We start from the raw sequence: 27,873 nt of genomic DNA, 5'->3' as shown, positions 1-27,873 counted from the left end.
ATTTTTAGCAAATTTTTAAATTGTGTGATTTTCATGTTGCAAATGCACTCAGCATACCTCTGATACACTTGCACGCATTTTCGCCCATCTATCACGGCGCTAGCTGCCGTTAGAGCTTCAAACCGGGCTCAGGCTTTTCTGCACTCGGCGGCCATCTTGAGTGGGGGCTAGAGTGGTGGGAGCGCTCTAGTCTACCACATATAAGGAGCCCTGAAGCAGCGCTCGCGAGATCTATCCCTTATACCAGTCTGAATTGATTTTGGTGAAGCACAGAGCATGTGCATTGTATTTAGCGCTCCGTGAGCAAAACGGATCGTTTTTTGTGATTTTTAGCAAATTTTTAAATTGTGTGATTTTCATGTTGCAAATGCACTCAGCGTACCTCTGATACACTTGCACGCATTTTCGCCCATCTATCACGGCGCTAGCTGCCGTTAGAGCTTCAAACCGGGCTCAGGCTTTTCTGCACTCGGCGGCCATCTTGAGTGGGGGCTAGAGTGGTGGGAGCGCTCTAGTCTACCACATATAAGGAGCCCTGAAGCAGCGCTCGCGAGATCTATCCCTTATACCAGTCTGAATTGATTTTGGTGAAGCACAGAGCATGTGCATTGTATTTAGCGCTCCGTGAGCAAAACGGATCGTTTTTTGTGATTTTTAGCAAATTTTTAAATTGTGTGATTTTCATGTTGCAAATGCACTCAGCATACCTCTGATACACTTGCACGCATTTTCGCCCATCTATCACGGCGCTAGCTGCCGTTAGAGCTTCAAACCGGGCTCAGGCTTTTCTGCACTCGGCGGCCATCTTGAGTGGGGGCTAGAGTGGTGGGAGCGCTCTAGTCTACCACATATAAGGAATCAGTGTTCTACCGCGCTAGCGGTCGCGTTTGCGGGGGCGCCGTCGCTGCGCCGGAGTCTCGCCTGAGTCAGCCCGTCTGCGCCCGTCATCGTCCCGGAAGCGCTCGGGAAGCGTTTCTGGTGGGTTCCTCTTAGCTCTTGGCTTCATGTACACTAGAGATGATCTTCTGTCTTACAATGTACACACTGCTCCATGTCAGCGAGCTATCCCCTACTCTGTTGGGGATATTACTGAGTGCACCACGTGTGGGTGGATGCCGGTCCCCACAATTCCCTGTTCTGGCAAGCTCCCTCCTTTAGGTAGTAAATGCGCTTTGTTAAATACCAGGTCTCTTCCTCAGCACGCTCTCGACATATATAATCTCTTAACACAAGATGACATAGATTGTCTCTTTCTCACAGAAACATGGCTCGGTGAGGGCTCGGAACCTGATTTGGCTATTGCCATCCCTCCCTCTTATGCTATTTTCCGTCGAGACAGATGCAAGGGAAGGGGAGGCGGAGTTGCACTTATCATTAAAAGGCACATTCCTTGTACCATCTTGTCGACGGATGATTTACCTGGCTGTGAAACCCTCGCCTTCTCCCTGGCCCTATCCCCCCATCAATCCTGCCTGGGGCTTTTGCTTTATAGACCACCTGGCCCTTTGGGCTCCTTTACAGAGGATTTGCTATCGATCATTTCCACACTGAGTCTTAGAGCAAAACACTGCCTTATACTCGGGGACTTTAACATCCACATGGATAAGGGCGAGGATCCTGAAGTGCAAAAATTTTTGGACATGGCATCGTCGGTGGGACTTCATATGTACCTACAGTCTCCTACACATGAGAAGGGGCATATTTTAGATCAAATTTTTTCGACCGTTCCGGTGGTCCTTTCCTCCCTTGCCCCAGTTCTCTGGTCGGACCATTTCCTAGCTGATTTCACGTTAGTACATCAGCCTGTGGCCGCCCGCATTTCGCAGCGGCTCGCTGCTCGTAGTTCTAGAGCCTTCCACAAAGTCACCCCGGTCATGATCACCCAGGCCTTAGAAACCCATCCTTGTGTTCTTACGGGCAGTTTGGAGGATGATGTGGTGTGTTTTCAGAATTGGCTCACTGCACGTCTGGAATCCTTGGCACCATCTCGCCAGGTTAGATCTGAACTGGCACGAGCATCAGCCCCGTGGTTCTCTGCTGCCTTGGCGGCCAAGAGAAGGCACTGCAGGAGACTGGAGAGAATTTGGAGGAGGCACTATGATACATCGGCTAAGCAGTCTTACAGAGTAGCAGTGAAAGAATACCACAGGGAGATCGTTGCAGAGAAAAAATCCTTTTTGGCCAAAAGGATCGAGGAAGCAGACAGCTCCTGCAAAGAGATCTTTAAGATTGTTAAAGAATTCACCTCCCCCTCCTGCTGCACTCCTGCGTCTGCTTTCTCGGAACCTTGGGTCATGGAGCTTGCAGTATTTTTTACTAATAAAATACGTACTATCCAGTCAGCTTTGCAAGGAACCCAGATCAGCTTGAGTACGGGTTCAGAGGTCGGCGGGCTGTCCAACCCCGGGTTATGCCCACTAGCGATGCATATGGATTCCGTGGGCCCTACCCTGCACTGTTTTCCCTCTTTAGAGCCTCAGGTCTCGCTTGACCTTTTGTCTAGCCTGAAATCTGGCTCTCCTCTGGACCCTTGTCCCGCCAAGTGTCTTGCGACCCTGGCACCTGCCCTTAACCCGATCATCAACTCTCTCATTAATGCATCTTTGAAGTCGGGCAAAGTCCCCTCCTCCTGGAAACAGGCCTTAGTTCTTCCCCTTATTAAAAAACCGAATGCAGATGCCAAACTGCATTCCAACTATAGGCCTATCTCGCTGCTCCCTGCCCTGGCCAAGATCACTGAAAAGTATGTTCATTCCACCCTTACCAACTTTGTAGAGGGTAACTCCCTTTTACACCAGTCACAGTCTGGATTTAGATCTAACCTGAGCACCGAGACCGCTCTACTTGAGGTAACTGAGATTGTGAAGGAGACCCTCGATAGGGGTGGAAAGGCCCTGCTCATCATGCTTGATTTGTCGGCGGCCTTCGACACCGTCCCCCATGACCTCCTCCTAATTAGACTCTGGGAGATTGGGCTGCGGGGTACGGTGTTCGCATGGTTTCAGTCTTTTTTGGCCGATCGGAGACAAACGATCTGGGCTCCCCCTTTCTCCGCCCGGATGCCACAGCTTGAGGTAGGGGTCCCGCAGGGCTCCATACTGAGTCCTTCCCTCTTTAATATCTTTCTTACACCTCTTGCGGCACGGGTGGAGGAGCTAGGGGCCCAGATCATATCCTATGCGGATGACACGCAGCTCCTGTTCACTTGTGACAGGGGTTGTGACTTCGATGGAGCAGCCATTCGGAAGTGTTTGGAGTTTGTGTTTGACTGGTTTGGGAAAAACGGCCTCAAATGCAACTCCGACAAATCCGAGATATTGTTCTTTGGCTGTTCTGCAGACCCACGATGGAAGCAATGGTGGCCTTCGGCCATGTCTCCCCCTGCCAGCGATTCGGTCACAGCTAAGAACCTGGGTATGATGGTCGACAACACTCTTTCCTTCAAAACCCAGGTTGCTGGCTTGACGGGGAAGTGCTTTGCCATCTTAAGGATGTTGCGTAAGTTTTTGCCCTATTTATCTTTGGAGCATAAGAAAATCACGGTGCAAGCATTAATTGGCTCGCGCCTAGACTACGCCAACATCCTTTACTTAGGTCTTCCTGAATATCTGCTGACTCGTCTACAGATAGTTCAAAATTCTGCAGCCAGAGCAATCTTCGGTCTAACTAGAAGATCTAGGGCCAGCAGTCTCCTTGTCTCTCTACACTGGTTGCCGATTCGTAAGCGTATCTTCTTCAAGACCCTAACTACAGCGTTTAGGGCGCTTCACAATTTCGGCGCTGAATATCTGCAGAGAAGGGTCAATTTTTATCTTCCATCTAGACCTCTGAGATCTGCTGCCCAGGCCAAGGCTATCGTTCCAACAGTGAAGCGTGCTCGCTGTGGAGGTCGCTCCTTTAGTTACCTTGCACCCCGCCTCTGGAATACATTGCCCCTGACGCTGCGGGCATGCACCAATCTCTCGGTGTTTAGGAAAGGACTTAAAACTCACCTGTTTGCTATGTAATGCTGTTATGGTTAATTCTGGTTTTATTTTCTGTTATGGCTGTGTGTTTGCTGCTGGTATTTGGTGTGATGATCTTAAGCGCCGGGACGCTCTTTGGAGCAGCTGAGCGCTCTACAAAACAAACAGTAACATAACATAACATAACATATGTGTGTATGGGTGTGTTAGTGAGTGAATGGATGTCTCAGTGGCACACGTGCAAGTAACTACATATGTAAAAGGCAGTATATGTGAGTGATGATGTATATAAATAACTATAAGTGAAAGTGAGTGATTGTGAAACTGGCTGTATGGATGAGTGTGTACTTGTATCAGTGGCTATATAAGAGAGTAAGTATTGTACTATCTGTATGAATTAGTGAGGTGGTCTGTGTATAACTGTATAGCTGAGTAAATGGGAATGTGAATAATTCTTTACATACCTGACAAGGTGTGTGAATAACTCCATGGATGACTGGCGGTGTGTGAGTGCTGAATAGGTGTATGAGTGCATGTGATAGTGTTGTATTCATGAGAGACTGCATATATAAGTGATTCTATGGGTGAGTGAGTGGATGTGTACGTAGACCTTGGAATCAGTGAGAGCATATGTAGTAACTGTATTGGTGTCTTGATGGTTTCGAAAATGGTGGTCTATATTTTACAGTGGGTGTATCAAAGGTTATATTAAACTGTTAGGAGGTGCATCAGATTTTCACGTGGATGATGTCATCAGTGATTTCATTTGAGATGTCATCAGTGATGTCATCAGTGATGTCACTGACCATGCCGTGAATGATGTAATATGTGACGCCATGAGCAGTGCATTGCGGGGGCGCGAGTTATAGTTGGCTGAACTAACTAGAACGGTGGAATTTCTATGGTTTTGTAAGAGTGAAATGTCCCTGAAACCTGTGGTTTTTTTCTGTGAATTTCAAAGGTTTTTTAAAAGCTAATTTCCAACTATAACGTCTGTAAAACCTATGTTTTTAATCAGGGAATTTCAAAGGTTTTATAAATGCTAATTTCTAACTACAATGCCCCTGAAACCTATATTGCTTTTAAGTACATTTTAACAGTAGGTTGTTATAAGTTATAATTTAACAATGTTTTTAAAATGTAATTAGCAGTAATTAACATATAAGTGTGGAAAAAGTGTGACGCAGCAGCTATGATACTGATGGCGCGGTAATTTCTTCTGGTAATTTCTCAATTAAAACCCTCATGCTACCTCTAATTTACCGCTGAAAAGGTGTTGGGCCCTTCACACCATGTATTACCTTCAGGAGATTTTAAATAAGCATGAACAGTCAAAAATGCAATTATTATTTAAGCCAATAAAGATAGAGTTGTTGAGTATTTTAAAGGGTTTTATTTTCTAGTCAAAAGTTAAGTTTTTCTCTGACCCTTTATTCATTAGTAAAATATCAATCAGGTTACAGAATTTGGAAAACAGGAAAAATAGCATTAATACAGAACACATTACAGTCTGCATATAAGCATTACATGTAGGAAAGAAAATGTGGCGCAAAATTCTTAAAGAGTTTCTAAGAAAAATAGTCTTGCAAAGCTAATCAATAATTAAATAATAATTAAATAGTTGGCAAAAATCTCCCATTAAGAGAAATAAATGCATAAGTCAAATAAATCTTTTTAGACCTAATTAATTAGTCAAAGCATAAACTTAAAGTTTAGCATCTAATTCTATCCTGATCCACTGCACTCTCTGTCTGTGTCTAAAGAGCAAACAGCCCGCCCTTCACAAGGCCTCAAAGGAATGTGGCCTGCAGTGCCAAAATATGACGTGCCAGGACTTTGGAAGAACAAATCACAAGGGAACCCCCACCTGACTCTCCTCGGACGCCCAAGGCTGCACCCATGACGACCTCGTACCTAACCCATGTGAATGAAGCAAAGCCTAAGCCAAAATGAGCAAGAAGCCCTATGAGCAAAAAGCCAGCCAGTGAGCAAAAAGCTAGCTACGCCTCCAGAGAGGTCATTATTTATACTCTAATTCTTGGCAGTCTACACAAAAATGTTGCATCTTCAGGAAAACCTGTACGTGATCGGTCAGTCATGATGGCAAGAGTTCTCACTACCCTGACTCATTTTAAAATCCTGACTATACCAGTTTTAACAAAAGAAGCATACATGAATAAATACATTTATAAACGTTTGCAACATTTACTAGGAAAAATGTTTCATTCTAATTCTCTTCCTTCCTTTCACAGCGCAGTAGGACGGATACTTTAACTAACTGGTACATTGGCACAATCACAAGAATGTACAGTTCAAAATGTCCTTGACTTCTTCCGCATTTTTAGTCAAGCTGGTGTCTGCGCATGCTCTCTTCTCCATGCAAAATAAATGTGCAATGTGCAACATAGCATTTTCATGCTTTAGTGTAAAATTTAAAAGCACACACAGTTAATACAGCGCACACAGTTAATATTGTGCACACAGCAACATGCTTTAGTGTTTTAGATAGCTTTTCATGCAAAAAAGCATTTAGACCCATGTGTAGTGTTTGGTGCATTTGTTAATTCTCACACATTATAAAAAGAGGTGTTTTTAACTGAAAATATTTATCAAAATATGCAACAAGTCAAAGTCTCTTAAGACAGGAATAGTGAATTTAGATTGCACGGGATGAGCTGGGAAGAGAAAAACACATTCTATTAATCTTCAAAGCTAAAAAAGCCACTTATCACAAGTTTTTCTCCACACTGCAAAAACACATGTTAATTCAGCAAAAGCATTTCAGACTGAATAGGCCTCACTTTCATGTTTTTCATGTGCCATGTTTTTAACTTGCACCAAAATGTGCTTGGCAATTTAAATGCAGTCGGTCTGTAGCACAAAAATAAAACAATGCCTGACTGCAGATGAAATCTGCTCCATCAATACCTAACTTCGAACAACAGCGTTCACAGTTTGATTTCCGGCTCCAGCGGCACATTAGCCCACCACTATGTCACTGTGGGCAATACCTTGCTTAATCTTCACAATGCCCCAGAGCGCCGGCACACCTTTCCAGGGGTACCTGTACGCTTTACAAATGCTGGTATGTTTTTTAATTTAAACCCATAGTGAGAAGAGATATTAGAATGACAGCAATTAATACATGTTTTTAGTCATGAGAAAGGAAATGACAGGGTTTTCTGGTTAACAGTTTTTAAGATCTCCAACGTATGTACACACTAAGGAACTTATACGTATGAGGATCGAAAGTGAAGCCTTTACCGCTTCACATATTGTAACTTTTCCCAACACATGCACAAGTGAAACAGTTAAAACGGGAGCACGTGTCAACCGTAAAACGTGACATCTAAATGGGCGGAGCCGCATCTTCCTTCCATAGACTACTGAATAACCAAAAAGTATATAAACCACACCCGTTGTTTGTTTCGTTTCATTTTTGCAAGTTGTTTTCACGTGCCCATCCCTTGATGCAGGTTCCCTTTTCTAGCGTCAAATTCTTCTTTTGCGACAAAAAAATATTCACAGGTGAAAAATATTTTGTTTTTGATCTTGTTTTGTGTTTATGACTTTATTTTCATTTTCCCTTTTTTGTGTGGCATCAGTAACACTCATCTCAAATACAGCTTACTGACCTTTATACCTTACTTGATCAGATATTTTTACAGTGAGAATATTTTTCGGAATTGCAGTTTTAAAAAACATTATTTACATAGAGACTTTTTTACTGAATACCTTTGATAAACCCTACATTTCTTAATTGATATTTTCTTATTTCTCTTTTTCTTTGTTGTGGTTTCTATTCTCGTTCCCCCTATAGAGTATATAAAAATAGTATTGTATATATTACTACTTTTCTATATATTCTTAATGGACTATGTGATCTGTTACCAGAGCAGTGAGCGACCTCTAAGCACTAAGGCACAACTTTCCTGACATCTACAGAATAGAGATTGTAAAATTCCTGTGGAATACTGTAAAGTCACTGTGTATATTTTAATACTGTGAATTTATAGTACTTCAGAGGAGTTGGAGATGTATCTCTGCGACATACATTTACTACAGTTATTTCCGTTGATAACGTACTATCTCACAGTTTGTTACGCTGCTAATATTTTAAGAAAATAGTAGTCTTTTTTTAAAAAACTGTATACATTGTGCATTGTGCTTTATTTAATGTTTTGATGAAGCGTCCATTTCTAGGTAATATGACTTCATTTACGTTTAACTGATTTTTACTTGGTATTGTTCTTCTGACCTGAGATGATGTACTGTGGGAGTGTTTCTTGTAGCACTTCTTTTCTACTTTATCTTTATCTAAAAGTAACTGATGCCCTCTTATATTAACAAGAATATGGGGCAACACTTTTACAAACTATAGGCGACAATAAAAGGGGGTGTGGCCACAAGTAAGGGATATTTTATGAATTGCGTTTTTATTTGTCACCCCTCTGATATATACAGCTACACTGTCCTAAGAAAGTATATTTGTGATTGCTTAATAAAAACTGTTTCAAACCTAGACTTAATGTTTTGCAGCGCAACCACACCTACTATTTTGTTGCAAGGAAACAGCACTACCCGTGACAGAAGTAAGCACCAAACTATAACTATACTTTATAAGTAAACATTGCTCCCGAGAAGTAGGTTACTCAGAACCTTATTTAAATGAAGACCGCAACAGCGCGCTTTCTTTTTCAACCACCTCCTCCATATTATAATATTAGCTCAAAAAGATGTAGCACTCCCCGTCAGAAAAGTAACCACCACATTATAAGTAAATACTGCTCTTGTGAAGTATCCCACCCGCTGACTTTATAAAAAAAAGACCCCAACACACTGTTATTTTCCCGACATAATTTGTAGGCCCCACGCAAATTATATAAACGGCCCTTAAAATATATTTTAAAAATGTACCTTCACAGTCCCTGTCATCACCTTGTGACCACTGTGCAGAGTTAACAGTGTTCCAACACCCCCCTCTACTACTTTGTTTTCCCGTACTCCTTTGAAGTGCGTCACAAAATGGCTGACAACAGTGAACCGTTCCCACCCAATAAGGAGCAAACTTGTACTTGAAACACTTTAGTCAATAAAATGTCCATGGTGTTCCACATCTATTTCGGGAGCAAAAAATTGCTTGCGGACTCTGTTTTCCATGGTTAAAAAACTAGCAGGCGCTGGGACTGAACCTCGTCCGCCTGTTCTTGATGAACCTCAATGTGATTCCCTTGCCAAATTCTTTATAAATAAAGTTGAACATATCCACCAGAAACTAGGGGGAATAAATGTGTCAACCCCGGCCTTGCAAAACACTGCCCGGTTGTATTCCGGGTCAGAAGTCTCGCGGATAAAATTGGAGCAGTGGGATCTTTTGGATATGGGCTCCCTATTAAAAATTTTAACTAGTATTAAATCAGGTTCTCCATGTGATCTGCTTCCAGCCACATGGAACAATCTGCTCTTGAAGTACTGATGGGGCTACTAAATGCTTCTCTTAGAGAAGCTCAGATGCCCACAGTCTGGAAACATGCAATGGTCTTACCTCTGTTAAAAAAGCCAAATGCAGATCCGACCATGCCATCTAATTTTAGACCTATTTCCCTGCTCTTGACTTTCTCGAAGGGCTTGGAGAAACACATTAATGACCAGCTATCCTTGTTCGTGAAAGCGTCTCAATTTCTGCACAATTTGCAATCTGGATTCAGAGCAGGGTTCTCTACGGAGACCGCATTGCTAGGCGTTACTGAGATGTTACGCCAGCGCTTGGACACCGGCGATACAGTTGCCCTTATTTTATTAGATCTAAGTGCCGCTTTTGATACGGTTTCTCACACCGTATTACTTGAATCTTTACTGGCACTGGTTATGGTTTGGACGGTGCTCGGCTGGGTGTCCTCCTTTATAGCGGAACGAACATTCCAGGTGTTCTCCACCGGGGCCTATTCAAAAGTCTTATTCTTCCCTGTATGGTGTGCCACAGGGCTCTATTTTGAGCCTGTTGTTTTTCAACATTTATGGGCAACCATTAGCAATGATTGCGGAAGCGGCAGGGCTTGCACTGTTTTCCTATGCTGATGATACACAAATCATCTTCTCATTATCAGCAGGAGGGAAACAGGACCCTTCTAATCTGCAATTAGTCTTGCGCAGGATTGCAGCATGGATGCAACTAAATTTGCTCAAGCTTAACGGGGAAAAGACAGAAGTACTCATTTTTGGGAAAGAGTCTGAACGATGGGCCCCCAACATTGGCCATCTGAAATGGGACCTTTACCTACGCCCTCCTCTCTGGCACGCAATCTAGGCTTTATTATTGATAATAAATTGTCAATGAAACAGGCAGTTCAGACAGCAGCCACCTGTTTTACCATCTTAAAATGGCTGAAAAAAATAATCTGGATGCTCCCAGTGGACACCCAAAGAACAGTCGTCCAGGCTCTAGTAACATCTCGCCTGGACTACGGTAACATTCTCTTCCTGGGGTCTAACAGAGAGGTACTACGTAAGCTTCAGGTGGTGCAAAATTATGCAGCCAGATTGCTTTGCGGCCTTCCCAGAATGGCCAACATGGGAAACGCCCTGAGAGAACTGCATTGGCTTAAAGTAGAACATCGTATACAATGTAAAGCCTTATGCTATATGTTCAGAATAAAGACCGGCTCTGCCCCCAAATATCTACAAGATCTGGTTCATGAGTACCATCCCCGGCGCCTACTTCGTTCCTCATCAGGAGACCTGTTCGAAATCCCGAGGTTTAAACTGTCGAGAATGGGAGGCCGCTCCTTTTCTCTCCTTGGGCCAACCTTATGGAATTCCTTACCTGATGGGATGAGGAGGGAGAAGCTGTTTCCCTACTTCCGGAAACAATTAAAAACCTGTTTTTTTAACCAACATTGATAATTCCGATATCTCCTAGCTTCTGTTATGGCCTGCGCTGGGAAACTCTTGTTTCCCAGCGCATTACAAAATAAAATAACATAACATAACATAACACAGAAGGGGAGGGATTGGCTTGCAATACTTCTACTTTTAATGCTTCACAGCCAATGAACATTAAGCTTGGGAAGGTCCCGCTTGGAACACGTTACCCAATGAGATGTCCCTTATACTCCATGGAGGGGGAAGGACTCACTGACAATACTTCTACTTTCAGTGGTTTACAGCCAATCAACATTAAGCTTGGGAAATTCGTCCTTAGAACACGTCAGCCAATCAGATGTCCTTCCTAATCCACGGAGGAGAAAGGAATAGCTAGCAACACTTCTACTTTCAATAGTTTGCAACCAATGAACATTAAGCTCTGGAAGGTCCTACTTAGAACATGTGAGTCAATCAGAGGTCCTTGCTACTCTGCGGAGGGGAAGTGAATGGCTGGAAACACTTCTACTTTCAATGATTCACAGCCAATGAACATTAAGCTTGTTGTTGGAACACCTCAGTCAATTAAACGTTAATTTTGTTCCGTGCACAGATACAGAACACGCCCTCCCACATATTACATTTCCTGTAACAAAGTGAGACTATCTGTGATAAAAGTGAACACTGCATTATAAGTAAATATTATTCCGCAATATATTAAAGGAAGGCCGCAATACGGCGCATTGTTGTTTTCCTAATATAATTTCTACAGCCTACTGAATCCCCGTCCCAACATGAGTAAAGTCCCATGGCTGCGGGGGCCCAGCGGACCCCGCTATTATTTTTTAAGACATGCCCCCGGGAACAAGCTCACCCAGAGGCCTCATTAAAATAAAACACGGAAACTCGCAACCCCAGCGCGAATTGCGCCAAAAATATATTTTTTTTAATGACTTTTTGGGCCCTGGGGGTCCTTCTGGGACCCCCTGAGCAGGCCCGGGGGGATCAGGGTGTTTCTACCCTGCCCCCTTCTCTTGTTTTATACCTTTGTTTCTCTGTTTTCTGGTGACTCGCTTTTACCGAGTTACAAGATGGCTGACAACACTTCCTGCTTTGAAGTGTTGGCAGCCAATCACAGGGAAGCTCGTGCTCTCGACTTGGGCTCCGCCCAGATATCAAAACTTTTATTTTTCTAATTTCTCAGCAACTACTAAACGGATTTACACCATGTAAATAAAAGATCGCTTTCTGATCCAAGCACTACCTTTTTGCCAAATTTGGGGTAATTCCGTTCCGTAGTTTCGGCTGTAGCCTTGCACAAAGTTTCCTATGGGAAATTGATTTTTTTACTCTTATTTTTTGAATTTCTCAAAAACTACTGAACGGATTTACACCATTTAAAATAAAGGTCGCTTTCTGAACGAAGCCCTCCTTTCTGACAAATTTGGGGTAATGCCGTTCAGCAGTTCGGGCTGTAGCTTGTCGCAAAATTTCCTATAGAAATTAACATGGGGAAAACGCGTTTTGAGACACCCCTTTTTTCTCAGCCCTGCTTGACGAATCACCCCCAAACTTTCAGGATAGGATTTGACCTGGATAGACTTTTTTTTTTGAGATTTCCGCAAAGATTCATCAAATGATGCCAAAGTTATTAGCAAATCAAAAAATGCTTGTCCTATGGAAACTAGGTTGTAACTATAACTACCTACTGGCGACCGGCAGTAGGTGATATAAAAAAAAATATATATATATATTTATCCAGTATTATGGGTGTCTTTCATAGATTCACATGCCTGAATCATTCCCCGTCGTCGAGATGGGAGCCCCGGTAATAGAAAAGTAATGTCCTATAGACATACATAGAGAAAAATAGGCCTAAGGGCCTTGCCTTAGTAGCCTATCTATGTCCTTTTGTAAAAAAGGACCAAATTTCCAAAGGTAGCCAATCAGCTACCACCTCCCTCTAGAACCTTCCTGCCAGGAGCCTCAGTCTCTCAGATTTTCTACCGCACGTTGTGCTAGGGAGTCCCCACCTGAGCTCTCCTCAGGTTTCTTCAAATTCTCTCCTTTTCTTCAAAAAACTTGGATTATACTTCAACTATGACTGAACAACAGAAAAAAGGACTCTTCAGAGCTTGTTCTTCTTGTGGCAAGAAGAGACTGCACGTCGACGACAAGCATGAGACTTGCCTCTACTGCCTCTACCCTGACCATACAGTAAAGGACTGCAGGGTATGTAGAACATTCTCTACCAAAACACTTAAGGATAGAGAAGGCAGACTGCTCCTCTGGTTAAACAGACTCAAAACCAGAAATGATGAGGTGCTCTCCTCGGAGGGCAGTGAAATGGCTTAAATTTCCTCAAAACTGTCCTTAAAAAGGCCAAGGGAGGCTTCCCCTGGCCATTCAGACGTCCCTCACAAAAAGACTACTTCAAAGTCTTCTGAGGCAAGATCTGACACGTCTGTGAAGGATGCTGCAACCTTCAGAAAGCCATCGCAGTCCTCGTCGTCTACTTCCACGACGTTCTCTTCAAGAAAAACGAACTATGTCTCCACATCGACGACGACAGTCTCGACGACGGTGGCATCGTCAGCCTTGACTTCAACGACGACGACCACCCACTCGTCGACGACGGGTAAGCCAATATCGTCGATTGTACTTATTAAAAAACAGCAATCGTTTGTCAAAACTCCGTCGTCATCACCGTCGACGTCGACAAAACAGAAAACACCAACATCGTCGACGAGAATTCAGTCGACGTCCACCGCATCGTCGACGAAGACACCGATGACGGTAGGAGCACCGCCGACGACAAATGCACCGTCGACGGCTACTACGCCGCCGACGACGAAACTGCCGACGACGACCACATCGACGACGGCGAAAGTACCGTCGATGACCACATCGACGACGGCGAAATTACCGTCGACGACCACATCGACGACGGCGAAGGCACCGTCGACGGCCGCACCGTCGACGACCGCCCCGTCGACGACAGCTTCATCGGCGAAGGGACACTCGACGCTTGAAAAACGATCGACGTCGATACCGTCGACGGCACCAACGACGACCTCGTCGACGACGACATCATCGACGCCATGGAAAAAAGCGGAGTTGGTTCCATCAAAAAAGGTCACCAAACTCACTATTACGCCCGAATTAACATCACCCAGTAGGGTTCAGACACAGCTCCCTTCTCACATACTACAAGATGACGAATCAGATGATGAACAATTCGAACAAGCTACTAGCCCGTCAGATCTCAATGTCAAATGCCAGAGTACTGACGATGACGGAGATGATGTTATTATTACGGAGGACACTGTTCAGGCTCAGGTACATACTCGAGTCACTCCAATGATCGTATTGCCGGCTGAGATAGTTAATGATCTTCAATTCCTGATCACAGACTATAAAAAACGATTCCCAGAATCATCGGCGACACCTTCACATGACAATTCTCAAGAATCTTCCAAACAGCAAAGATCACCAAGGACAAGACCAGCGCCTTTGGTTATTCCTCAAGATAGTGAACAAGTTCACAACATCCAATCCTCTGATGATGACGACGAACCTCCTGAGGAAGGTGAGGTTAGAGATGACCTCTCTCAAAACAGAGATGATGAGGATTACGTTGCTCATTCTCCGGCCACACCGGAACCCAGCACGTCAGACTCTCCACCAGTGGATATCGGTGGATTCCACAATTTAATAGAGAGAGCGGCCACTAGATTTCACATGGCAATGGAAACAAAAGTAACGGATTGTTTCTTGTATGACTTTAAAGACCCCATAAGGAAGGAGGCAAGGTCCATTCCCATAATAGAGCACATCTGGGAACAGGGGCTACAACTCATGCAAACACCTGCATCTGTTTCAATAGTGGTCCCTAGACTGGATAAAAAATATAGAGCTCCGTCAACGGCACCCACTTGCTTTAATTCACATCCAAAACCAGATTCGGTCGTCACTCAAGCCGCCCAGAAGAACTCCAGAAACCCATCCTCGCCACTGTCAGCACCACCAGACAAGGAGGGCAGGAAATTAGATGGCATAGGCAAACGCTTCTCCACAACGTCAGCCATGACGGTCAAAGTGGCCAACGCCATTGCTCTGCTAGGCAGATACAATAGGCAACTATGGGAAGATATTGCTCCATATCTCACGCACGTACCTGACAACTTGAAAGATGAGGTCCAGGCACTCCTTCATGAAGGTCAAATGTCAGCATCAGAAATCATAGATTCAGCCGTCGATGTCGCCATGACAGGCTTCAGACAGCTTGCAGGCGCCGCAGTTTTGCGCAGACAAGGATGGCTCAAAGCGACGTCCTTCAGACAAGAGGTACAAACCAAAGTTGTAGATATGCCCTATGACGGAAAACAACTATTTGGAGCTAAAATAGATGAAGCCTTGCAGACGATAAAGAAAGACACCGATACTGCAAGAGCTCTCGGGACTTTACAATTCAGAAACCAGTCCTTTTGAGGGCACAGAGGAACAGGACAATCCACATACAGAGGATCCTATCAAGGCAAATCCACATACTCATACAATCAAAATCGCTCACAATATCCGCAGCGACAGCAACAACAAAGTCGTCAGACCTCCTACGGGAGATCGAACTTCAGGGGCAAATCTCAAAAGAAAACGGCTGGCGGAAGACAATGACCATTTCCCGCAGCCAGTCCCTCCACCGTCCTGTCCGCTCAAAATTGGTGGCAAGCTGACACATTTCCTCCACAATTGGAAATTGATTACGACGGATCGGTGGGTACTACAATTAATTCAACACGGTCACACCTTGGAATTCAACTCCATCCCACCGTTAACTCCTCCTCACAAACATCATCACAAACACCTTCGTATGTTACTAAAGGAAATCTCTTCTATGATAAAAAAAGGGAGCAATAGAGCGAGTCCCATCAGCTCAAAAGGGAAAGGGATTTTATTCCCGCTTCTTTTTAATCCAACAGAAAAAGAAGAAATGGAGGCCCATTCTAGATCTCAGGGCGCTCAATGCCTTCCTGAAAAGCCAATCGTTTCGAATGGTGACTATCCAGGAAATCTTAGGCTCCCTGGAGGAAGGAGACTTTATGACATCTTTGGACCTGCAAGATGCATATTACCATGTCCCAATACACAGACGACACAAAAAATTCCTACGATTCGAAGTAGCAGGTCTCCACTACCAATTTTGTGTCCTCCCATTTGGCCTCAAATCAGCGCCTCGCATTTTTACAAAGTGCCTGGCTCCTGTGGCAGCTTACCTGAGACAACAGAATCACCAGGTCTTCCCCTACCTGGACGACTGGCTGGTGAAAGCACTGTCTCTCACAGACGCGCAGCTGTCTTCCAACGCCTGTCTCGATATTTTCCGGAACCTAGGTTTGACTCTCAACTTCGAAAAATCTACTTTACAACCCACCAGGATAATAACATTCCTGGGGGCCACTATCAACACCATTTCCTCCAAAGCTTTCCCGTCTCAGGAAAGAAAAAGCAAACTGATGACTCTAGCTACCGCAATATCTTCAAAACAAACCATCAAAGTAAGGATTTTCAAATCTCTTCTAGGGATGATGTCTTCCTGCATTCTACTCATCCCTCACTGTCGGCTCAGAATGCGCCCCCTTCAGGAGGCCCTGACCAAACAGTGGACCCAATGTACAGATTCCTTCGAAGATCACATAGTCATCACTCGACAAATATCCGAGACACTGGGTTGGTGGATGAAGCACAAGAACCTATCCAAAGGTCTCACGTTCTTGTTACCAGAAACTCCACACGTCATAACGACGGACGCATCTCTCGAAGGATGGGGTGCAGTCCTTCAAGACTTACAAATCAGCGGCAGATGGTCGGAGCAAGAGAAGGCTCTGCATATCAACCTCCTAGAACTACGTGCAGTCCTTCACTCCCTACAGGCATTCCTCCCTCGCATCAAAAATTCAGCAGTGCTAGTGAGGACGGACAACACGACCACAATGCACTACTTAAACAAGCAGGGAGGGACACGCTCGCTGACGCTGTCTCGCGAATCACAAAAAATTTGGAACTGGCTACTACTCAACAACATCACATTAACATCAGAGTATGTCCCAGGAAAAGACAACGTCATAGCAGACGCTCTCAGCAGACAGAGGTCAATGTCCCACGAATGGGAACTGAACCAACAAGTTCTAGACAACATCTTCTCGGCATGGGGAAAACCACAGATAGACCTCTTCGCCACCAAGGAGAACAAAAAATGCCACGGCTTCGCAAGTTGGCATCCCCAACAGAGGTCATTAGGAAATGCATTTTCCATCGCATGGCGCAACATGTTTGCGTACGCATTTCCGCCATTTCCCCTGATAAGCAGAGTCATCCGGAAAATGAAAATGGAGCATTGCACATTGATTCTCATTGCCCCTTACTGGCCGAGACAACATTGGTTCGCGGACCTCCGTCGCCTCTTAGTCCGACCATCAATCCAACTGCCTCAACATCCCTCTCTACTCTCGATGTCCAAAGGCCAGATACTCCACCCGAATCTGAAATCTCTCAGATTATCGGCTTGGCTCCTGAGTACCGAGAATTCTGTCACCTAAGCATCCCGCAGGAGTGCAAGGAAGTCCTAGCTAAAGCAAGAGCAGTTAGCACGAACAAAACTTATTCCTTGAAATGGAAACGATTTTGTATTTGGTGTAAAGACAACAATATACACCCTTTCAGGATCACTCCAGAGCAGATACTGCCTTATCTCCTGCATCTGGCCCAAACAGGTCTTGCGCATGCTTCCATCAGGGTACACCTGGCAGCAATCTCACGCTTCACGAGGTCTTCAAAAGGCCCTTCACTATGGTCCAACAGACTGATAAAACAGTTTCTTAAAGGGCTTTACAGATCTTTCCCTAGACCAAGGCGAATACCACCAACATGGCATCTGAATATTGTACTCAATCAATTAATGAAACATCCATTTGAACCTATCCATAGGGCTGATATCAAATACATTTCCTGGAAAACTGCACTTCTTTTAGCTTTAACATCAGCCAGAAGGGTCAGTGAGTTACAAGCTCTTTCGATACAGGATCCTTTCTTGCAATTTAGAGAGGACAGAGTCATATTAAGAACCAACCCCCGTTTCATTCCTAAAGTCCCCTCGGACTTCCATCTCAATGAACCGCTTGTGCTTCGCTCATTCTTCCCGAACCCAGGCACAGTGGCTGAAAGATCTCTTCACTCTTTGGACATTAAGAGATGTCTAAAATTTTACCTGGACAAAACGAAAGCTTTCAGAAAGACAAAACAACTTTTCGTTGCCTTCAGCAGGCCGAGAAAAGGCATGCCACTCTCCAAACAATCCATTTCCAGATGGATATCGGCAGTAATTGCATTTTGTCATGACAAAGCCGGACGTCCATTACATTCCACAGTCCGAGCACATTCCACGAGAGCTGTGTCCACATCGGCAGCACTATTCGCTGGTGTACCGATTCTGGACATCTGCAGAGCGGCCACCTGGAAATCGCCGCACACCTTTACCAGACACTACTGCCTGGACACGGAACTGATGCAGGATGCAGCTGTGGGCCAAGCTGTACTTCGCCATCTCTTCCAGTAAGATGAGCCTTCCTACTTCCCACCGTCCTGCAATGGTATGCACATTTATTTACTTTACTCTTTATATTACTGATGGTATCTAGTCACATGATATGTATTATCTCAGACTGTTATATTCCATCGCATATGTGCATAATGTATTGCTTGCTATTCTGATTCAGGCATGTGAATCTATGAAAGACACCCATAATACTGGATAAGAAATGCGTTACTTACCTGTAACAGCAGTTATCCAGTATTGGTGTCTTTCATAGATTCACATGCAACCCTCCCACCTCCCCAGGAAGGGCTCATCTCTCACTACAGAGCATATGTTACGTCTACCTAGCTTGGTGCGTACGAAAATCTGAGAGACTGAGGCTCCTGGCAGGAAGGTTCTAGAGGGAGGTGGTAGCTGATTGGCTACCTTTGGAAATTTGGTCCTTTTTTACAAAAGGACATAGATAGGCTACTAAGGCAAGGCCCTTAGGCCTATTTTTCTCTATGTATGTCTATAGGACATTACTTTTCTATTACCGGGGCTCCCATCTCGACGACGGGGAATGATTCAGGCATGTGAATCTATGAAAGACACCAATACTGGATAACTGCTGTTACAGGTAAGTAACGCATTTCATATGTATATATATATATATGTGTGTGTGTGTATGTATATATATATATATATCTGTATATATATATATATATATATATACCTCTAAATAAATATACAAATATTCATGTATATATGTGTAAATATTGCAGCTTATCAAGAGCTCTTCTTGGAGTTCTGTTTTCTTCAGTACCTTGTAGTCTTTGGATATGAAATAAATATATTCTTAATATTGCTTACTACAACCAGTCATGATCCAGACCTCCGCAAAACTTGCTTTCCAGGTAACTTGATCAGCAGCCCTTAGGCCACCGTGACTGAGAGCGTTTACCGTTCCCTCCTTGAGACTTCTAATTATGTCCCTCCCAGTAAGTCTCCCTCCCCCCATCCCTTCTTACTCTTCGCCTCGGTCCTCGGCCCACCCCCGCTAATTTCCTCCTTTCTCCCCTCAGATAGAATCTTCGCAGGTCCAATCTCAATACCTTGGTACCTTGCTGCACCTGGAATTTGACAGCATCCCACCTGGATTTTTGACAGTGCGCCCGCTCGCGTAAGTCGCCTCCCCTCAGTGGGTTCAGCGCTTTTTCTCCTCTTTGAACATAGTTACACGGTAACTGTCTGCCACGACCCACCCCTTACCTGTCCCCGACCCCTACTTGGGCTCATTTTTTATTAGTTCTTATACTTTCCCCTTTCCATTTCTCTTCTTCTTGGTCCACCATGGAGTGATCTCATGAATACAGATATATATGTATGTATATCCTTTCATCCCCAGCACTGCCATATAAATAAGTAACCTGGTCCTGATGATGGCCTAAATACCTCAACAGGCCGAAACGCCGTTGACTTTTTACAGCGGAATTCTCGGCATTCCCATCAAGAATACCCTACTTGATTAATTTAATTTATAATCATTAGCATTTACTGTTTGGGTTTCCTAACTATGTAAATTTTACTTTCACTAGCTCTTTGTTGTGCCCCCTCCTATCGCTGAACATACTTCGTCACGTGTCACTTGCGCCGTCACAAACCTTCACGAGCACTTGTCCACAGTATCCCACAGGTTACTTGTCAATCAATGTACGCAGTGCCTTCCATAAGTTTGATTATATGAAGTTTAATATATCAAATGTGTATATTCACTCAAATACAATTTGTTACCAAAACAATTTGTTTCCCTGGTTTTCTCCCCTTTTGTTTCTATTCTCAGCATCTAATTGTGCTACGTATAACTGACCTTCTATTTACACCTTTTTGAGACATTGTTTTATGATACAGATGATTGCCCTAGTCTCTTGTGGGTATATGGGCTACCTCCTGTAGCCTGATACTGTCTAAGTGATACCTCAGCATCCATTCGATCAGTGACACGGAGACAGTTTTGGGATGTCTAGGTCCATCAGTTTTTAAAGATTAAAGTGGTGAAATCATTGACGATTAAGGTATGTTAACTGGGGCTGTCATATTTCACTGGATCTGTTAGATAGAGAGTTCAGTCAGCAATGGTTTCTCTGATACCAAGTTCCCTATTGTCAGTAGGATAAAGTGGTGCTTGGCTCTGTCAGACTTGGTGGACAGATCCAGTAGTGGAAATGCAGTGGCTGCACTTCTATCTACGGTTGTCTTCAGACCATCCCACGTCTAAATCAGACTGTATTTGATGCCATTTGCAAGATGCAGCCTTTCTTTGTTGGTCTGAAAATAGGTTATTTTCTTCCAGGAAATTTCAAATATGAATGAATGCTGCTCTTTCGATCGGTTTTCCTAAGAAGGCTCGATTCAAGGTCAGTTTATAGCTGGCAGGGTCTGTGCATTTAGAGTTGTCGTCTTCATGAGTGGTGATATGTAGCAGATCTTAAGGTCTGATGGTTTGGTGCTTCTTGGTAGGCAGTTGCTGAGAATGGTTTTTGTAGGCAGGACCGGACTGGGAAGCTATGCTGCAAAAACGGCCCTGTAACAAAAACGGCTCCCAGGGGCTCCAAACCGGCCCCCTACCCGTGCGGCGCCAGGCCTGTTTGTAGGTTCTTGAGAATCAATATTATAAGAATATTCTTGAAAGTTTTTGCAGATCTTAACAATGAGCAGGCAAGGTTGCTAGCTGATGACATAATTAAATTGGTAGACTGAGAGCTAATTGACACCAGGATTTAATGTCTGCCAGCCATCTAATCTTCTTAATCTTGATCTGGATTTCCAAGTGTGTCATTCCCGCGGTATTGTTCCAGTATGTTTGCTTTCTAAGTAAGTTGAACTGTGAGTGTTTTGCAGGTAGTTTTAGGAATTGGGATCTTTGCGAATGTGCAAAGATGGAAAAGTCTGTTAGGTTCCTATGACATTCCTTTGGCAAGAATTTTGTGTGTGAGTTCTGTTTAGGAGTGAGGTGTCTTTGTTTTCCTGATGGATGATTTGCAGATGTTGTTGTGCACTTGGAGACATGATTTGCCATGATGATTATCACATTTCCTCCATTGGTGTTGAAAGAACAGTGATTTCTGTATGAAATGTAATTATCTCTTTAAGCCAGCTGGTCATCAGTCAATAGTTTGTTGCATGGGTGTTTTAAGAGACATAACTCTGTTGACGCTTTAGGAGAGCTATTATAGAGCTAATTCACCCCTGTTATTTGGTCAGGCCGTGAGCTAATCAAGAGAAGATAGTTAAATTCCGAGAGGCCTTGTTTGCTCTCTGTATGTGGATGACCATATTTCAACATAGAATGAAATATTTGAGATGGTTTATAGTGATGACCTTGATAACATGTAGTGAGGTGTCCTTCAATGCTCTTTTTTGGCAGCAACCTGTGCATCCGGAAAATGAGCAAGAGAAGGTAGGTGCATGTGACCAGTGTATCATAGTCGTCATGGTGAAGTCTTGAATGCAGATAGTTTGTATAGAGAATATATACATACATATGTATTTAGTGTTTGTATAGCACAAACCTGACCAAATGACAGGGAAGCACATTACAGGATTAGAAGCAGGATGCAGTGAGCAATTTACTGAAGGTTAAGCTGGATTCTTATTGTGGAGGATAGAGAGTTTAGTGGAACTTTTACTTTATTGTGATGCAGTGTTGTTTAAAGAGATGTGTTTTTATGTCTCTTTAGGTATGTGGATTTCTTGAAGATGACTGCTAGCTTACCTCCAGTCTTCCCTAGGTTTTTTTTTGTGAGGTTTCTGAAACCAGGGGACATTTTTGCAGTGCTGGGGAAAGACCTTCTCATGAAAAGATTTGGGTGACTGCAGCCGGTCCAGTTTAAAATAAGCAAGCAAACCAAGAATATTTAGTCTGTGATTTTTTGAACAAACATTTATAAGGAGCCACCTCTGCTGAATGAGGATGTATAGGTTGGGAGAGGTAAAGGGAGTGGTGATTAGTGGGTTTGAGGTGGGAAAGGTTTAGGGCTCTAATGAATGTCTTTACATGCAATTAGTATCGGAAAGAAACAGGTTAATAGTAGATTCCTTACCTTCGAATACCCCCAGGCGTCAGACTGGATCTGGAAACTTTTGCGTAGCAGTACCCTTGCGCGTCGGTAGGCGTCGTCTGCGGCTCCGCGTCCTTCATCGGCGTCGTTGGCGCCGGGATGACGTCGCCGGAGTACTTAGACGCCGCCGTCGCGCGCTGACGTCCGTTCCTATTTTTTCCGTGCCAGCAAGCGCCGATCCGGGAACCTCTTTAGTCATTTTTTTACTAAACTTTTTGATCTTTTGATCTTATTTTTCGAAGTCGAACGACTCCGGCGGTGCTGGTAGGGATGCCCAGGTTTAAACCCTGCGTCGACTGCAACCGATTGATGTCGGTTACCGACCCCCATCGCCGGTGTCTTCATTAACTGGGGCCCGACCACAATGACAAGTCGTGCCCCGACTGCCGGGCCTTGACGTCGAAGGCTAGGCACCTCGAGCTCCGGCAGTCGGCCTCGTGCCATTCGAGGTCCCGGTCCAGAAGGAGGTCGAGGGACCGGAGTCATCACGGCTCGGAGGGTCAACACCACTTCTCGAGCTCCAAATCCTCAGGTAAGAGGCACAAGAAGTCGAAGAGGCGACATCGCTCTTCTGACTCCCCCCGACACTCGCGCGTCGCAGCCGGGGGTTCGGGTGGCACCTCCCACGCAGCTCCGTCGGAGCCGCAGACGTCACGGTCTGCTCCATACCCGCCGGTCCCTGGGCAGAACGCAACACCTTCCTCTCGGCCATGAGGTCGCTCACTCCTCCGTCGGGTTCGTGGCGCCTTCGGGCCCCGCGGCCCGACTGGGAGCCTAAGTGGGCCTGGCGCTTCGGCCCCGGCGCCGTCGGGTGCTTCGGCTCTGGCGCCGTCGGCGACTTCGGTCCCGACGCCGCAGGACTCCGCCGGATCATGGCCCGGATCCGGGTCGTCGCCGGTCGACCTTTCGACCTCGCCGGCGCTGGCTGCTAGGGTGTCTCCCCCGGCACCGTCCACGGTCTACACCGTCCCCAGTTCCCCCCTCGGTCCGGTTCCGGCGTCGGAGCGGCATCGCTCGACGCCGCATTTGACGCCGATGGGAGATTTTTACTTCTATGATCCGGCCCCATCTTTTGACCCTGAATACCAGGAGATGGGTGGCGCGGCGGATTGGGAGGGGTCTGAGGACCCTCTGGCACGTGAGTGCCAACCTTATCAGGACTGGGCAGGTGAGCTAGGGAACCCCAGTGGTCTGGACACCTCACCAGACACTGGCTTTGTCTCCCCTCCTGCCGTGGCTACGGAGGAGGGGGCAGCCTATAGTGTTGTGTTGGCGCGGGCTGCCAAGGCCTTCTCCCTTGAGCTCCCCATCGCGGCCGTGAGGACTAACCTCCTCACTGAGGTCCTTAAACCGCAAGCAAGCTCTTCGGAGCCTCTGTTGCCGTTTAATGAGGCCTTGTCTGACGTTCTTCTGGGCACCTGGTCCAGGCCCACTACAGGTCCTCCTGTAGATAGGAACGTCGCCAGACGCCACCGCCCGGCTCCGGGCAACCCTTGCTTCATGTCCACACACCCCACCCCCAAGAGCCTGGTCATACAGGCCTCTAACTCCCAGACCACATTCCCGATTGGCTCCCCCCGATCGGGAATCCAAGAGGTACGAGCAATATGGCAAAAAGATGTTCTCCTCCCTAAGTTTGGGATTGCGGTCAGTTAACACCACGTGCCTCTTGGGCCGTTATACCCACTCTCTGTGGAACACGGTCGCGGACGTGCTGCCACAATGTCCGGAGGAGGCCCGGACCAAACTCGCCCAAGCCCTTGCGGAGGGTCGAGATGCAGCACGGTACTCCATCAGATGTGGACTGGACACCACGGACTCGCTGGGTAGAGCGATGGTAACGACGGTGGCGATTCGTCGCCGCGCCTGGCTGAGGTCCGCCAACTTTTCGGCTGATGTCCAAAACACCCTTATGTACATGCCGTTTGATGGCCGTCGCCTCTTTGGCGACAAGGCAGACAGTGCGCTTGAGCGCTTTAAAGACTTCAGGGCTACGGCCAAGTCCTTGGGCCCGCGCCAGCAATCTGCTGCCTTTCACCCCTTTTGTGGCCAAGGAAGGGGCGCCCCCACACGTCCTGCCAGCCACAGGCCGCAGACTAACATCCAGCGTGTTGGCGGACGTGGTAACTGCCGGGGCGGTGCCCGGGGACAACGGCGCAGCCAGTCTACATCCACCCCCGCAGCATCCGCCTCAAAGCCCTCCTAGTCCGAGCTTTCAGGCCCACGTGACGCCAGTGGGGGGCAGGGTTCGCCATCACCTCCTCCACTGACGCGAAATCACATTGGACAGGTGGGTGCTGCAAATCGTCCGAAGGGGCTACTCCCTCCCCTTCGAGGCGACTCCTCCAGCCATGCCACCGCAGTACCACCGCGTGTCGGGGGATCACTTGAATCTTCTGCGAGAGGAAGTTGCGGCCCTCTTGGCCAAGGGGGCCATTGAGCGCGTTCCTGGGCCAGAAGTAGGGTGTGGTTGCTACTCCCACTACTTTCTGGTTCCCAAGAAGGGCAAAGGGGGCCTACGCCCTATCTTGGACCTGCGGAACGTCAACGGCTTCCTCCGGAAGGAGAGGTTCAAGATGCTGACAATGGCTCAGGTCTTCGCTGCCCTGGACCCGGGAGACTGGATGGTAGCGTTGGACTTGCAGGACGCTTATTTCCACATCCCCGTCCTGCCGGCCCACCGGCGCTACCTGTGGTTCACGGTAGGCCATGAGCACTTTCAGTTTACCGTGCTCCCCTTCGGCCTTACCAGCGCCCCACTGGTGTTCACGAAAGTGATGGCGGTGGTCGCAGCTCATCTGCGCAGGTTAGGGGTTTCAGTCTTCCCCTACCTCGACGAGTGGTTGTTGAAGGCGGGCTCGCCCCAGACAGTTGTCAGCCACCTCCAGACTACGGCCGACCTCCTGCACATGCTGGGATTCTCCATCAATGTGCCGAAGTCGCACCTGTGCCCCTCTCAGAAACTCCTCTTCATCGGAGCAGTTCTAGACTCGGCGCAGTTTTGGGTTTATCCTCCCTTACAGCGGGTTCGGGATATTCAGGCTCTGATTCTGATCTTTCAGCCTTTATCCCGAGTCTCTGTCAGGTTGACGCTGCGGCTTCTGGGGCTGATGGCCTCCTGCATCCTTCTGGTGCATCACGCCAGGTGGCGGATGCGGGCTCTGCAGTGGGAGTAGAAGTTTCAGTGGGCCCAGCATCAGGGCAACTTGTCCGACCATGTCTTGATCTCGGAGGGCACTACAAGACAGTTGCATTGGTGGCTCACGGACCGCGATTGGGTCAGCGGCAGATCCCCCTCCCTACCCCAACCGGAGCACGTAGTTGTGACGGACGCGTCCCTCCAGGGCTGGGGAGGCCACATGGGAGAGGCGGAGATCAGAGACCTCTGGTCCCCAGCGGAGTCCCAGCTCTATATCAACCTTCTGGAGCTGCGGGCGATCCGACATGCACTGAAGGCATTCCTCCCCTCTGTCTGGGGAGTGTAGTGCAGGTGTTCACGGACAACACCACCGCCATGTGGTACTGCAACAAAGAGGGCGGGGTGGGGTCGTGGACCCTATGCCAGGAGGCTCTGCGGCGCCTCCGGCAGTGGCTGGAACATCAGGGCGTGACCCTGGTGGTTCAACACCTGGCAGGTTCCCTGAACGCCAGGGCGGACAAACTCAGCCGTCGGTGCATGATGGATCACGAATGGCGTCTGAACTCGACGTGGCACAAGGCCTCTTTCAGCAGTTGGGAGAGCCTTGGTTAGATCTATTCGCCACAGAAGAGAACGCGCAATGTCATCAGTTCTGCGCGTTGGAATTTCCAAGGCGGCACTCGCTCGGAGACGCTTTTTGTCGCGAGTGGAGTTGCGGTCTATTGTACGCCTTTCCGCCTATACCACTTCTGCCCAGAGTGCTGAAGAAGATCAGGTGCGACCGGTCCCCAGTCATCCTTGTGGCTCCGGACTGGGCACGGAGGTTCTGGTATCCCGAGCTACTCAGCCTGTCTGTCGATCCTCCGATTCGTCTGCCTCTTCAGGAGGACCTTCTGTCGCAGCTTGTTTCCGATCTAGGGAAGACATGGCTTGGCAGTTCGGGCTGGACTGTTCCCATTAGGCACAGGGTCAGACTGATTTGCATATAACCATGTCTAAACTGGGGTGGCTGAGTGAACTAAAGAATGGTGATGGATTAAACCCAGATCAGTTGACTGGGGGTGAGTGTTTGATTTGTTCAAACGCTCCGTCCATCAGCCCCTTTTGTATCGCTTTGTTCGCCCTTCTGTCGCAGCAGCAGGGGACGGTCCTCCACCCGAACCTGTCCAGTCTCCACTTACATGCGTGGAGATTGAGCGGTGGCAGTTGAGGCCATTTGACTTGCCTCCTGAAGTCTGTAATGTCATTCTGGCAGCCAGGCGTCCCTCCACAAAATCGGTATACGCCTGCAGGTGGAACAAGTTTGTAGCATGGTGCACAGCAAAGGCTGTGGATCCCCTTTCTGCCCCTCTTTCAGAAGTTCTCCTCTTTCTTCTTTCTCTTGCCCAGCAGGGCTCTGCCCTGGACACTCTGAAGGGCTACCTCTTGGCCATTTCCGCCTTCTTAGGGCTACCTGATCAGCCCTCTTTGTTCAAGTCCCCCATTGTAAATAGGTTTTTGAAGGGCATCACCCATATGTTTCCTCCATTTCCTTTCGTGACGCCTCAGTGGGACTTGAACCTTGTTCTCACTTTTCTGATGTGCGCTCCCTTTGAGCCACTTCATAACTGTCCTCTTCGCCTCCTTACTCTGAAGACCGCTTTCCTGGTTGCCATCACCTCTGCCAGGAGAGTGAGTGAGCTCCAGGCCCTTTCCTCTAAGCCTCCTTTCCTTTCAGTCATCCGGACAAAGTTGTGTTGCGGACGCGACCCTCTTTCCTGCCCAAGGTAGTCACAGCCTTCCACACCGGGCAGTCCATCACTTTGCCCACCTTCTTTCCGCATCGCTCGAAAGAGGAAGAGAGGCTCCACCGTCTGGACCCAAAATGTGCGCTCTCATTCTATTTGGATCGCACACGCCGGTTCCGGGTGGATGACCAACTATTCGTTGGTTACGTGGGTGCTAAGAAGGGACGGGCGGTGCACAAACAAACCATTTCCTGATGGGTCGTCTTGTGCATCAAGGCTTGTTACTCTTTGGCTCGAAAGGAGCCTCCTGTGGGGCTTCGTGCCCATTCCACACGGGCCACGGCGGCTACTACTGCCCTGGGCCGGGGAATCCCCTTGCAGGACATCTGTCAGGCAGCTACGTGGGCCTCGCTGCACACGTTCGCAAGACACTACTGCCTGGACAGCCAAGTCCGGAGAGATGGCTTTTTCGGCCGTTCCGTTCTCCAGG

General features: G+C 46.8%; 1 protein-coding gene across 2 annotated transcripts in view; it reads left to right on the top strand.

Moving 5' to 3' along the window:
* UBE2U (ubiquitin conjugating enzyme E2 U) overlaps positions 1 to 27,873 on the top strand; it is a 357,359-nt gene that overhangs the window by 156,895 nt on the left and 172,591 nt on the right. The window lies entirely within an intron of this gene.

Source organism: Lissotriton helveticus, chromosome 1_2 (assembly GCF_964261635.1).
Source record: "Lissotriton helveticus chromosome 1_2, aLisHel1.1, whole genome shotgun sequence".
Lineage (NCBI taxonomy): Eukaryota > Metazoa > Chordata > Amphibia > Caudata > Salamandridae > Lissotriton > Lissotriton helveticus.
The sequence above is the reverse complement of the archived record's forward strand: the minus strand, read 5'-3'. Positions and strand labels throughout refer to the sequence as shown.